We start from the raw sequence: 14,760 nt of genomic DNA on the forward strand, positions 1-14,760 counted from the left end.
AAACAAAAGGATTTTTAAGAAATGTTTCCGCCCTAGCCGGTTTGGCTCAGTATCGGCCTGCGGACTGAAGGGTCCCGGGTTTGATTCCAGTCAAGGGCACATACTTCGGTTGCAGGTTCTTCCCTGGCCTGGGCCCTGGTCGGGGCTCATGCAGGAAGCAACCAATCGATATTCCTGACTTTCCCTCTCTCTTCCACTCTCTCTAAAAAATCAATGGAAAAATATCCTCGCATGAGGATTACAAAAAAAAAAAAAAAGTTTCTGGCCCAAATGCATGAAGGGCTTAAATGTGAATGCCAAAACTTTAAAACTTTTAGGAAGAAATATCAAAGTATATCTCCATGACCTTGGAGGTAAGGAATGATTTCTTTTAAAAATATATATATATTTCATTGATTTTTTACAGAGAGGAAGGGAGAGGGATAGAGAGTTAGAAACATCAATGAGAGAGAAACATCGATTCAGCTGCCTCCTGCACATCTCCCACTGGGGATGTGCCCACAACCAAGGTACATGCCCTTGGCCGGAATCGAACCTGAGACCCTTTAGAGTGTCGCAGGCCGACACTCTATCCACTGAGCCAAACCGGTTAGGGCAGGAATGATTTCTTAGAAACAAAAAGTACAAGCTATCAGGGAAAAGATTGATTAATTTGATTCATTAAAATTAAAGATTTTGCTCACTGAATGATTCCATTAAAGAAGGTGAAAAGATAAACCAAAACTGGGAGACATATTTCCAATACCCAGTAATTACATAAAGAAAAACAGCGAGAACTTACCTTGCGGAGTTCATCCCGGGAGCCCTCTGTGTGGTGGTGACATGAAACGGAGGTCACAGGATGAGAGGAGGTGGAGGGAGGAAGAACAGTTTAGCAGAGGAAGCACTAGGTGCAAAGGCTGTGAGGTAGAGAAAGAGCAGAGTGGCTGGAAAATAGAGAAGACAGGCAGGGGAGAGGGGCGTGGATAGCAGGACAAGCAAATAAAGGGTTTCACTGAGCACACCTGGCTGCTCTGTGCAGCGTGGACTAGGGGCTCAGATACTCGGCACCTGTGGAATCTAGTGGAGAAACTGTCCTAGATTCTCAGAGAGGCAGCCGCGGGGTCAAGGGCGGGAACTCTGGAGATAGTCCCTGGCTTCCTATCCTAGCTCTGCTCCTTATAAACTCTTTGATCTTGGGCCAATTGTTTAGGGCCTAAACTTTAGGCTGTCTGTGCCTCAGTCTCCAAAATTGTGAAATGGGCAATAATAGTGGCCATAGTGCATTCTTAACCTTTTCTACTCCTTGTAACCTGGGCAGTCTGGTGAGCATATGGATGGATCCCTACTTAGAAAAAAATTATTTTATTTTTAAGAGAAAAATTTTTTTCAGACCCTCGATAATAGTACTTTTTATTTATTTTTATTAGAAAAAAATGTTTTTAAGTGCATAATATAAATTAGGATTCCAAAAAACATTAAGTATATCAAAATATAGTTATCAAAATATTTAAACAGATTTTATATGGTAAATATGTCTTTACTTACTAGATAACAAGAACTATTATGGAGTACATGACTATCATAATTCTGAAGTGATATTCAAGATATTCTACAATTGTGATACAAAACATCACAATTTTTACAGGTTATAGAGTCACAGGTTGGCGGGTACTGCCAATTCTACTGTGTTGTTTGTTGCCTACATTCACAGGAAATGTTAATTTTCAGTTAAAGGTTACTGAAACTTAAGATATAGAGGGATGGGCAAAAGTAGGTTTACAATTGTTCATATGGAACTCAAAGGAATGTCACAATGGCATTGTAAACCTACTTTTGTCCACCCCTGTATGTGTATCATTAGAAATCTATATTTATGTATACCTATCTATTATCTTCTATCTTTCTTTCTTCCTATGATTGACCTATAGTTCCAAGTTGAAGGCCTCTAAATTCTAACCACTAACCCATTGGACATACATGGATCCCAGGATAAAAACTCTTTTCTTGGTCTATCCAGGCTTCTATAACAAAATACCATAGACTGATGGCTTAAAACAACAGAAATTTAATTTTTTTAAAAAAGAAAATGTTTCAGGTTTTCCAAAAGTAGAATGAGGTACCATAATCTCTCTGCTGGGATAAAATATGTTCTTGACCTGCCTGTAGTTCTTTATGTCATAAATGTATGGTGTGTGAGAACATGGCCCCTTCCCATGCTCCAACTCCCCCTCCCATTCGTGGGAAGTCCAGGAAGGCCTTCAGTAAGGGGACTGTGAGACCTTGGGAGCCTGGCCAGCTCCTCAGTCAAGAAAACAGCTTTTGATCTTACACAGCTTGTGTGAAAACACACCCCCTCCCCCTGCATGCCCTGTTCTGCTTTGCTTTCTGTATTTATATAACCTTGTGCTGGAAAAGTCGGGGTGCAGGAAAAACTTCATGGGCTGGCCACCCCTGGTGCACATGTAAGTCCTAGTAAACCCATGTCTTTTGCGGCCAGTCCTCTGGATAATTTCGTTGGAATCAGCAAGCATTATGCAGAAGTTTTCCCAAACCTCAGTTCTTTGCATCACAATTGTGAATAAATTCCTGTAATCTCTGGTACATAAGTCAAGTACATCATGAGACTATGATTCAATGATTCAGAGTTCCTATCCTCAAACTCGGTTCCTTTCAGAACACTAGAATCTTGCAAGCTGTTAATTGGTGTTTTGGGTTGAAATCTTAGGAGCACAGATGCTATGTTATAGACTTGTATAACTGAAACTTATATAATTTTATTAACCAATGTCACCCCAATAACTTCAGTTAAAAGGAAGAAGAAATCTTAGGAGCACAGTAAAGGGTGGGGAAAGGAGACAGGAAAGGGAAGCAAGTCAAGAAAATGTGTGTTATAAAGCAGGTTCCCACTGTGGCCCATTGGAGCGTGGCCCCACGGGGGCACCCTGAGAGACACTTTAAAGAACGTGCTTTCCACTCAAAAGCTGTTTCCCCCACAGAGTAAGGAGGCCGGGGTATTTACGTTCTCATTCCTCAATGATTACGGGCGGCTCCCGGGTGCCTTAAACCCCTAGCATTTTCACCTGCGGATTAAGAGAAGGCTTTCATGTGCTTGTAGTTATGGGCATGAGCTGACATTTTTGAGTTTTGAGTGGATATGGGCAGGCGTCCATAGTGTCACCGCAACTGATGCAACATTATAAACAGTCATCTGGTTAGATAATTTTGAAATATGTCCCGTCCACTAACTAATAACTTCGTCCATCCATCCTTTATCTCCAGGTTACTTAATCTTCCTCATCCTTGGCTTCTTCATGTGAAGAAAGAAAAAGGATAACAGAGATATACCTTATAGAAATGTATAAAATCTGTATGTAAAGAACTTAGCATAATGCTTGGCATATAGTATAAATTCAAGAAATGTTATCTCACTCATCTTCACTCAACAGAGATGACTTTCTGAGCCACCGTAGGCATCTGTAAAATGATGTCATCTTTGTTGCATTCTAGTTAGGACCTAAGAGAATATATTCCAATTCAAATAAATTCAGCCAAAACTGATTGAGCACCTGTTGTATATAATATGCTATGCAAATTTCCAATTCAGGCTTTTCTACCAACTCACTGGCAAGTTACGTCACCTCCTATGGCCCATCGTGTCCTTAGAGTAAAGGAAAATTGATCGTCCAGGTCTCTTCTAACTCTTTTTTTTATATATATATTTTATTGATTTTTTACAAAGAGGAAGGGAGAGGGATAGAGCATTAGAAACATCGATGAGAGAGAAACATCGATCAGCTGCCTCCTGCACACCCCCTACTGGGGATGTGCCCGCAACCAAGGTACATGCCCTTGACCAGAATCGAACCCGGGACCCTTCAGTCCACAGGCCGACGCTCTATCCACTGAGCCAAACCGGTTAGGGCCCTCTCTTCTAACTCTTAAACATTGTATGATTCAATGTATTGTCAGGAGAGTGTAATATTCACATTTATAATGCTCAAACCTATTTCATAAATAGATTTAGAAAGATATAAAAATCATGTCTTTCCTTTTTTTTAGTAAGATCCCAAGACTCAGCCTTGGAGGGAACTGAAGCTGAGAACACCAAGGAGGGCTGGGGAGCAACTTAACATTGAGTGATTGCAGTGTTCAGTGCAATCTCACAATGACATTTCAAAAATCAATTCAATGATTCCCATCCATCCTTTATCTCCAGGGAGGTATACTTCATGTCAGTAGTAGCTTTTCAAGAAAACATTGCCTAGCTTTTTATAAAAAGAATGAGATACATTTGAATTGTCACAACTGAAAGAGCTTGGATCAACTGGCACTTTACTCTAACAGGAGTTAATTCAAAATAGACATTCGTCACCTTTATCACTTTGCTCAAGAGAAGTGCACAGCTACAAAACATGTCGCAAAATCCCTACCCCCCAAAACCCACAAAACTGCTCAGCAACCACTGAATTATTTGCTAATCTTCTATGTGTGGAACACAGAAATATAACTCTACTTTCAATATCCCCTTGACTGACACAGGTATTACTTGATTCTAATGTAGCAAACCTAATCTATAGGCTTCTGACAGGAAGACGTACTCCTGCCGCCAGAGTTGTCTTTGGTTCTTTGAAACACTGGTATTATTTTCACATGTGTGTGTCTGCACAGCATAATAATATTTGCTCTCATTCTATTCCCAAGAAAAATTTAATTGTTTTTTAAGCCTTTCAGAGGAGAAAGTAATAATAATACAGGTAATCAAAACATAAAACAAGGTTCAATTTCACTATCATTCCCCAAGATTGCTCCCAAAGTAAGATATGCACCAAAAGGCACGAATTCAGTAGCTAAGTCCAGCAACTATATTATGCATTAGACACATCAAAACAACATTAGTTTGGAAATCACTCCTGGACATTCATAAAATCATTTCTAGTAACAGAACATAGAACTTAACAGTGGCTTCTTAGAAGAGTATGATTTTTGTCTATCTAGATTAATATATTTCCCTAGTTAGTTGTCATAGGGAATTAATTTATAATGAGAGTTATATAAAAAAGGTTATAATAGCTCCTTAGAGAGGACTATTTTATGGATTTGTAACCAGAGCTGAACAATTCAAGGCCTTTGCTAGCACATCAGATTTATAATAAAAGGCAAGTCACAATCTTTTGGTTCACAGTAATTCTTAGCTTTGATTGGAAACATGTTTCTGTATGAGATTCTCTTCACTATGCCAGCACTTTTGTTCCTTTCTAAATCAGGGCTACAGAAATTTTTATTTTTGTATGTGTGTCTTCTATGCTGTATTTAAAAGTGACCAAATGAGACAAGTAAAAATCCCTAGTCAGCTACACAAATGAATCAGGACAGGCAGGCTTACCATCAACTCTGGGTCACAGGGCCCCATTCTGAACTTCTTCTCACCTATGGATGGTAGCATACTGGGTCAAGTTGTATGTGTGTGCTTGGTGTGTGTATGCACACGTACGCTGCATGTGTTGGGGTGGGAAAGAGGAGACAGAAGTGTTTCAAATAGATGTGATGGCAAATGTGATGTTTTGGAGTCAAGGAAACTCATGATGTGCTTGAAACATTTAGGATTTTTAACTAGAGTAGGTAAAATGCAATTTGGTAAATGGATAGAGCAAAGCTAGGGACAGGACTCTGGAGATGTAGAACAATCATATTTCTTTATATTTCCAAATTTTAAAAAATGTCTCAGTTCTTATCTGCTAAGGATTAAAGAATATCTATTTTCAGCCACATTTTCTTTGTAATCCTTTCCTCTTTCTGGAGTATTCATATTCCAGAGAGGTTGATGAGGGACCTCTGATGTTTCATCCAGTGCTCTTGCCCTGGGCTTCTCTCCATCTGAAGGCCAGCAGCATTTCTCCATCCATGACAGACACTGCAGAGACAGGCACATTTTCCATGGATCCCAAGATACAGAGGTCAGGGCGTAGTATTCCAGAGCACATATGCCTGAGGTCCTGCCACTCACTATGGCCATGGATACAAGCAGAGTCCTGGTCCCTGACAAGCATGAAACCCATGACTCATCTGTACTTCCAGATTAGGTCACATTCCTTTTCTTCTCTATTTCTATCCCCTCATATGCCTTCCAAACAAGGGATATTCAAGGATATATTTAGTGACATTTTGGGGAAGCAAAGAAATTATAATCCCCACTATTACTAAGGCGAGGAGCCCAGAAGACGGATGCATGGTTGTCTTTCCAGAAGATGAATGGAAGGAATGCTAGCTTTTCATCTTTTGAGTCTCCTACAATAGACTTAACATCTATAATAATAAAAGTGTAATATTCTAATTAGACTGGACAGCCAGACGTCCTTCCGGACGACCTTCTGGACGAAGCTGCAGCGACAGGGGCTGAGGCAGAGGTGGTTAGGGGTGATCAGGAAGGCAGGCAAGCAGTTAGGGGTGATCAGGCAGGCAGGTGAGCAGTGAGGGGCGATCAGGCAGGCAGGCAGAGTGGTTAGGGGGGATCAGGCAGGCAGGCAGAGTGGTTAGGGGGGATCAGGCAGGCAGGCAGAGTGGTTAGGGGGGATCAGGCAGGCAGGCAGAGTGGTTAGGGGGGATCAGGCAGGCAGGCAGAGTGGTTAGGGGGGATCAGGCAGGCAGGCAGAGTGGTTAGGGGGGATCAGGCAGGCAGGCAGAGTGGTTAGGGGCGATCAGGCAGGCAGGTAGATGAGCAGTTAGGAGCCAGCAGTCCCAGATTGCGAGAGGGATGTCCAACTGCCAGTTTAGGCCCGATTCTGCTGGGGGTAGGGTCTGAACTGGCAGTCGGACATCCCCCGAGGGGTCCCAGATTGCAAGAAGGTACAGGCTGGGCTGGGGGACACCACTCCCCATGCATGAATTTGTGCACTGGGCCTCTAGTAAGATAATAAAATGATATTGAAATGAATTTAACTGCTCTACAAGCCATGTTAAGAAGTTTGGACTTTATCTTTAGGGCTGGTCTCAGTTGCTTACTGTCAAATGAAATGAGAGGAAGGAACAAAAACCCTGGCACTAGATTCATCCTTTTGGGAGTCATATACAAAGGAACCTCCATCTGGAGGTTGAAGGACCATCTAAGGTAATGACAATTGCCAACTCGGGCAAGGAGCCTGCATCAGAACCCAAGGCAAAGAAGCAGCAGAACACAACAGAGGAGGACCAAGCACAGAAAGGGATGTGGAGAAAGACAACAATGGGGCACAGAGGCGAGGGGTAAGGAAGAACAAGGGAAAATTTCAGCTTTCTAAGCTTTTGAAGATGCTGAACAAATTATTGAGTAGTGGCAGGTGTTACCTTTCTAATGAGGGTTAGTAAAAGCTCACACTAGAGCAGTGATGGCGAACCTATGACACGTCAGAGATGACACGCGAACTCATTTTTTTGGTTGATTTTTCTTTGTTAAATGGCATTTAAATATATAAAATAAATATCAAAAATATAAATCTTTGTTTTACTATGGTTGCAAATATCAAAAAATTTCTATATGTGTCACGGCACCAGAGTTAAGTTAGGGTTTTTCAAAATGCTGACACGCCGAGCTCAAAAGGTTCGCCATCACTGCACTAGAGGCACGTTAGTGCCCCACCCCAAGACAGCTAAGAGCCGGCAGCTCTTGGTTCTCAACCTGTGGGTCGCGACCCCTTTGGCGGTCGAACAACCCTTTCACAGGGGTCGCCTAAGACCATCCTGCATATCAGATATTTACATTACGACTCATAACAGTAACAACATTACAGTTATGAAGTAGCAACAAAAGTAATTTTATGGTTGGGTCACAACATGAGGAACTGTATTTAAAGGGCCAGAAGGTTGAGAACCACTGTTTCTGTTTCAAGCAAGGGATGCTTCTCAGATATAGGCGAGATGCTGAACCTATGCCAAATGGGGATAATAAAGCCTACTTACAGAGAGTATTTATAAAAATAAGAGGTAATGAGCCTAAAGTGCTTAGCACGTTGTGAGCACAGAGTAGGCACTTAGTAAATAAATGATCATCCTAATTTGCTGTGTCAGCAACTCCTCAAACCCCCACATGACCATCTCCAATTGCCACAAAAAACATACTTGACTTTTTCTTGTTTTCTTTGTTTCTCTTCATTTAAAGCAGTGATTCCCAAAGTGGGCGCTACCGCCCCCCGGTGGGCGCTGCAGCGATCCAGGGGGGCGGTGATGGCCACAGGTGCATTTGGGGGCAATGAGTAACTGCTATTAAAATTTAAAAAAAATTAATTTCCAGGGGCTGAGTAATATTTTTTCTGGAAAGGGGGCGGTAGGCCAAATAAGTTTGGGAACCACTGATTTAAAGGGACTGGCCAGCACTATGTTCCTTCACATTAAATACACTTTTTCTACGAACTTCCATTATGGAGGGCAGGTGTTTCCACACCCACAAGTTAGTTACAAGAGATTTTGTATCCAGCTAACTGGAGCATCCAGCTCCACATTCCACACCAGCATACAGAACAATTTGGGGATTTGAAACTCTTCCACAAATGAGTCATAAGTAGATTTAAAAAAACCTGAGCTTAATTTACTTCCCTTGACACTTGAGTCTGTGTTTTGCCCTATGCCTTCTTCTGACCATTTGTCTTTTTGAGGGACTAAAAGTTTCCTTGTCTGAAAGAATCCCAGTGGAATTAACCAAAGAAGCTTGGCACCAAATTAGAGGAGGGGCGTGTGCCCAAGCCTGCCTCTCTGTGGGTGTCACAGGACCTCGATACGTGATGGGGGGCAGAACATGACATCCCACTCGGCTTCCGGAGCTGCTGAACTCTGCCGCTTTCAAGGAGCCACTGACCTCTTCGTTCCTGGTTGACTGCATGTTAAGAAAAACACGGACTTCTCTGGAAGTCCTTCATGTGCTCAATAAAGGAACACAGTGAAATTAGTTACAGATGCAGAAGGCCTGACAGAAACAATCAGTGTCATCTCCCCTGAGCAGCCTTCTCTAGGTACCCACGGAGCTTCCAACTCTTTCAAAGTACTTTCAAAGTTGCCACTTTTTAATGAATAAAACTTTTTCATTGATAAATATAACATGCATATGAAAAGATTATGTGATAAAAGTACATTTTAAAGGTTAATAAAGAGCACACTCATGAAGTTTACCACCCAGGATGAAGCAACAGAGCATTGTCATAAACATCACCATCCCCCACGGTTCCTTCTGAACGGATCCTCCTCTCTGTTCTTAGCAGATGTAACCACTGTCTCGAGTTTTTAGTTAATCATTCTTAACTTATTTTTTTAAGTGGTTGTATTATTCAGGGTTTTCCAGGGAAACAGAAACAATAGGTGTATATAAATATGGAAAATGGTTTATGTTAAGGAACTAGCTCACACAATTATGGACGCTGACAAGTGGGCAAGCTGGGGACTCAGGAGAGGGGATGGTGGAGTTCCAGTCTGAAGGCCAGCAGGCTCGAGACCAATGTTTCAGTGTGAGTCTGAAGGCGGGGAGAAAAATATCCCAGTTCAAAGGTCACCAGACAGGAAGAATTCCTTCTTATTCAAGGGAGAATCAGCCTTTTTGTTCCATTCGGGCCTTTGAGTGATTGGATGAGGCCCACCCACATCAGGAAGAGAAATCTGCTCTACTCAGCCTACTGATTTAAATATTAATCTCATCTAAAAAGACCCTCACAGAATAATGTTGGACCAAATATCTAGGGACCTCGTGGCCGAGTCAAGTTGACAAATAAAATTAACCATCACAATGGATATACCACATAGGAATATGTACCTAAATGATATCTTTAGTTTTATCTTATTTAAAACTTTTCATAAATTCTGCATCATTCTGCATGCATTTTTCTATAGTTTTCTTTCACTCAACATCATGCTTATAGCATGGCTGATTCATGTAGTTTATTCCTATCCCCCTCAACCCCCACTATATTGTATTTCACATTCTGACAAACTACAATGTATTTATCCATTCTGTTCTTGATGAATATTTGAATTATGGTTTTTTCTTTTTTTTTTGAATTCTAAATATTGCTGCTAGGACTATTCTTCTGAATGTCTCCTGTTGCTTTTTGGTTATTGTTCAAATCTACTCTATCGCTATAGCCAGGCTGCTATAGTAAAGGCCCAACAGGTCTGTGACTTAAACAATGTAGAAGTTATTTCTCTCTCCCAAAATAGTATGAGTATAAGCAATCCTGGGCTGATATAATAGACACCTGGTATGCCTACCCAATTGTGCCCATGCACACCTCTTAGTACACACAACCCAACCTTCTCTCCCCAAGGACAAAACCCATTCATGAAGCGTAGACTCCTGAGCGATGGCCCATTCACTCCATCAGGCCTGGCTCTGCGGGACACAGCCACCAACAATGAAACCTGTTTATATGTTCACCCTCGACACCCTCTTCTCCCGCCCCACATGGTGGTGGAGAATGAGTAGGAGATTGCAATGAAAATGCCCCACTAAGAAAAGTGATACCCAGGAGTCAGTCCTCCATAGGAAAAAATAAATGCTACTGGGCAGGCCTGTGATTTCCTGACCTGGCAGTGGAGGAAGATGCTTGCTCAGCCCATGTGGCAGCTATTGTTTCCTGCATCTGCCAGGAACCCTTCTGTCCTCTGTCCTCCGGCTTTGCCATTGGAAAGTGCTTCCCTGTCTGATTGAAGTAGCTGTTGGAAACTTTGCCTCCTTGGTGAGGCAATGGTATTGCAGCAATTCCTGCTCGTCCAGACTTGGGGGCTTGGGAATTGTTTTAAGGATTAACGAGCACATATTTGTGCAGGCTAGGCTTGTGGGTTCTTTGGCAAAATGACCTAAGACTTCTTAGGTTGCTTGCTTCTGGTCAGTTCCATGTCGCAGTGACCACAGCCAAAGATCTTATGTAAAACAGAGCTATTCAAGCAGTGTGCTGGCACGCTGCTCAGCCAAAAATAGGTTACAAGTACATCCAAAATACTGTTCCCCATAACCTCTGTTTGGGATGATCAGAGCATGCAGACTGGTCACCAAGGGCCATGGGTAGCCTCATTCACGTACCCCTATGGGCGACATGAACTCTCATGAGAGCATTGATGTGAGAAAGGTTGGAAAGTACGAACTTAAGCTGAGTTTCTCGGTTCTGGAGTTTTATTAATGAACTCTGTGCTCTGCCAATCTCACTCTGCTTCAACTTATTGGCAGCTTCCTTGAAGTCGTTCAAAATTGAGAGGAAAGCCTGTGTCAGCATGTGAAAAACCTGCTAACGTATCTGAGGAGACAGATTGACCAAATGATTTGCTACCGGCCCCAGATTTCTAGCCTGCAGAGTCGCATTCTCAGAGCCTGCAGCGTGCCTTCCAAGCAAATGTCACTTTGATTCCACTTCTAGGGACTACATTTGTATTTGTTATGACACAGGTGTATCAAAGACCCCAAACAACAGTGGCTCGAACCAGACAGAAGTTACTTCCTTTGCATGTAACAGTTACCACATAAGCAACCCAAGGTGTTTCTAGTGTTCAGAGCCCACACCCCTTCTACTTTGTTGCTCTTCCCCTCTGCACCTTGTGGTCCATCTCTAATTCTTACCCCCAGATGTCCATTCCAGCCAGCTGCAACAAAGAGATGAACCCCTTTCTTTCTAAGTGCATGATCCAGGTGTACTTAGCACTTCTGCACTTCTTCGTTTAGCAAGAGGTTGGTCACATGACTGCACTGGGTGTCAGGGAAGTTGGGAAATGTAATCTTTACTCTGGATAGACAAGTACCTATTTAAAAGAAGGAAAGTTAGATATTGGAGTGAAAGCAGCCATCTCTACCATAATCTTTATGATTTTTTTTTGCTTGATCTACAGTTACTAAGCATGCTGTTAAAAGTCTTCCACTAGGTTGGTGGATTTGTCAATTTCTCCTTGCATTCTGTTAAGTTTTGCTTTACATATTTCTAAGCTTTAGTATTAAGTATATACAAAGTTAGAAGTGTTACTGCTTCCTGGTGAAATTAACCATTTATTAATATGCTGTGATCTTCTTTGTCTCTTATAATTTTTATCTTTATCTAGTAATGTTTCTTAACATTTTTTTTCAAATTTTAATTTCTCTAAAACTAATGTTTTTACCCCCCTTTCTAGTATTTGGCATGTGCCTTACATATCTCTATCATTTTACTTTCAATCATTTTAAGTTATTATGTAGTTCTTATAAATAGAATATAACAGAATTTTTTATTGACATTCAGTTAACTTCCTAGTAATCTATTACACTAATTTATTCATCTTGTGTTCTATCAGCATTTGGGTTGTCTCCAGTCTTTTGTTATTACAAGTAGAAGTAGAGCTGCAATTTTTAGTCATGTGCTAATATCAATTTGTATTTTTTTTTCTGGCATATCTTTGAGATAGATTTCTAGGAATAGAACTGATGTATGCAGGGTAAATGTATACGTAATCTTATGAGGCAATCTCCCCCAGTTGGAGCATTTCATAAAACCTCAGCTGCATGTGAGAATGTCTGTTTCTGCACAGCCTCGCCAGAGGTGCTTGGGTATTTTTACCAACTCATTAGCAGCAACGTTTTATCTCAATGTACTTTTCTTATGACCAAAGTTTGTCATCTTGCTCTATGTTAAAGAGTCATTTGCATTTATTTTCTCTAGAAACTATCAGCAATACTTTAAATTACATTTTTGGCCTGAGCATCTTTGGTCTTCACATTTCAATCCAAGCCCCAATATGAGGTGACTGAAGGCTGTAGTAATGAATTCTCAGAGGAGCCTGTTTTCATTTTTGTTTCACCCAGAGCCAAGGGTGAGACTGAAATGACCTCATCGGTGGAATGAAGTTTGGCTGGTTTACCTCTGTGGTGTCACTCCTTAGGTCCACTCTCTGCAGGGTCTAATCTCTCTCCTCCTTGAGGTCCAGGTTGGTTTCCTGTCCTCTCACATGTGGTCTGTTGAAAACCAGCCTCTACGATCCCAGGGATGCAGACTTTAATGCCCATTAGAGCTTATTTTGGAGCAATTACACAATTTTTATATTGAGCCTATCATTTCCCCCTCTTTATCAGCTACTCCACTGTGGTTTTTAAAAAAGTGTTTGAGAAACAATTTCATCCACAATTTTAAGTCTTCAGAGTTGTATTCTTACAAACACACAAGTGAGTGTTTGATTAATGTCTGTTCCCTTGGTGCATACAGCCTGGAGCAATGGCTTCCTTGCTCACCACTGTATTCCTAGAGCCTAACACCAGAAGAGACCAGTAGATGCTTCACAGTAACTTTTGCATGAATATGAATGAAGGTGAACAGTATGAAGGTCTTGGAGATGAATGGGACAGCAGTGATACTAGGGACAGTACTAAGAAGTGAATTCAAATGCTAGGAACGCAGCAATACCCTGAGACAGGTGGGCAGCTCGGGGAGTTACATGTTTTATAGCAGGAATCGATATTAAATGGAAGTAGTGGCTGATGTAGCAATTTATAAGCAACATAGATCAATGGGAAAAGTGAATTACCCATGGTGATTGACTAAAAATAAAATAATAACGCTATTCCCATTGCCAATGTACAAACTTGAGGAAATGACAAGGAAGGAAATCTGAATCACGCATTGGTAAGGGACAAAAGAAGACACTGAAAGAATCACTTCGTGAGTGGCCGAACAAGAGGATGGTAGAATCAAAAAGAGACCAACGGCCTGCTTTTGTGCGAAGATGGAATAATGAGGACTGGAATTATACTCCCCCTGACACCCACTCTTAGAGATGAAATAAGCAGAAAAATATATGGGAAAACGTTGTTCAGACATTAGACAACAGTGTAGGACAGTGTTCTCTGACAGAGGAGACGCAAGTTACCTGAGCTCTACTTAGTGTTTGGAGAGAGTTTCCAGGCTCCAGCATGAGAAAGGAAAACCAGGCAAAGCCTGCAGGTTTCCCTGAGTTTGGAGGAGAAAGATGGGACTTACTGGAGATCAAGACCCAGAGTACCAGAGAGAAAGGAACTGCATAGAGCAAGAGCTCTGGAGATCTGCATCCTAACCAGTTCATATGTGTGATGAGACTACCCAAGGCCAGAGAATAATCAGAAAGGGGCTGGTGGGGCCATTCCTGGAGTTTACACAGGCCTGGGATGGTTCCTGTTCCCATCACCAGAGCAGACAAACCTTGTGGCTCGTGGGGTGCTGGGTAAAGTATTCAGGAGGCTTTTACCTTAATAATGGGCAAAATCAGCCCAACAACAAAGGCTACTCTGGCCCCACTTTACAAAGCTTAAAAATCCAGCCTCAAAATGATTCAGGAATTTCCAAGTAACTTATCTGGATCCTAGCACAAAGCTCACAGGTCCTTTTTAAAACAAAAGAAAACCCAGCACCCAGTATTTACAATTAAAAACATCTGGCATCCAATAAAAAATTATCAGGCATGCAAAGAAGCAGGAAAATATGACCATATGTGCAATCAACTCATTAAAACTGACCCAGAAGTAACAAACTTGATGGAAATACTACCAAGTACATTATAACAGCTACTATAACTATAACTTACATGTTCAAGAAATTAGAGGAAAACATATGGAGAGCTATAGAAGATATCTATAATTTTTTAAAAGACCCAAGTTGAACTTTCAGTTATGCAAAACACAGAGTCTGAGGTGAAAAATGCACAGGATGTATACAAAGAACTGCAGAAGAAAAGATCAATGAATTTAAAGATACTCAATAGAATCTATTCAAAATGAAATATGGAGAGGAAAATATCTGAAAAATATAAACATCAGTTGTGGGACAGCCTTTTAAATAG

This window comes from Myotis brandtii, unplaced genomic scaffold, assembly GCF_000412655.1.
Source record: "Myotis brandtii unplaced genomic scaffold, ASM41265v1 scaffold266, whole genome shotgun sequence".
NCBI lineage: Eukaryota > Metazoa > Chordata > Mammalia > Chiroptera > Vespertilionidae > Myotis > Myotis brandtii.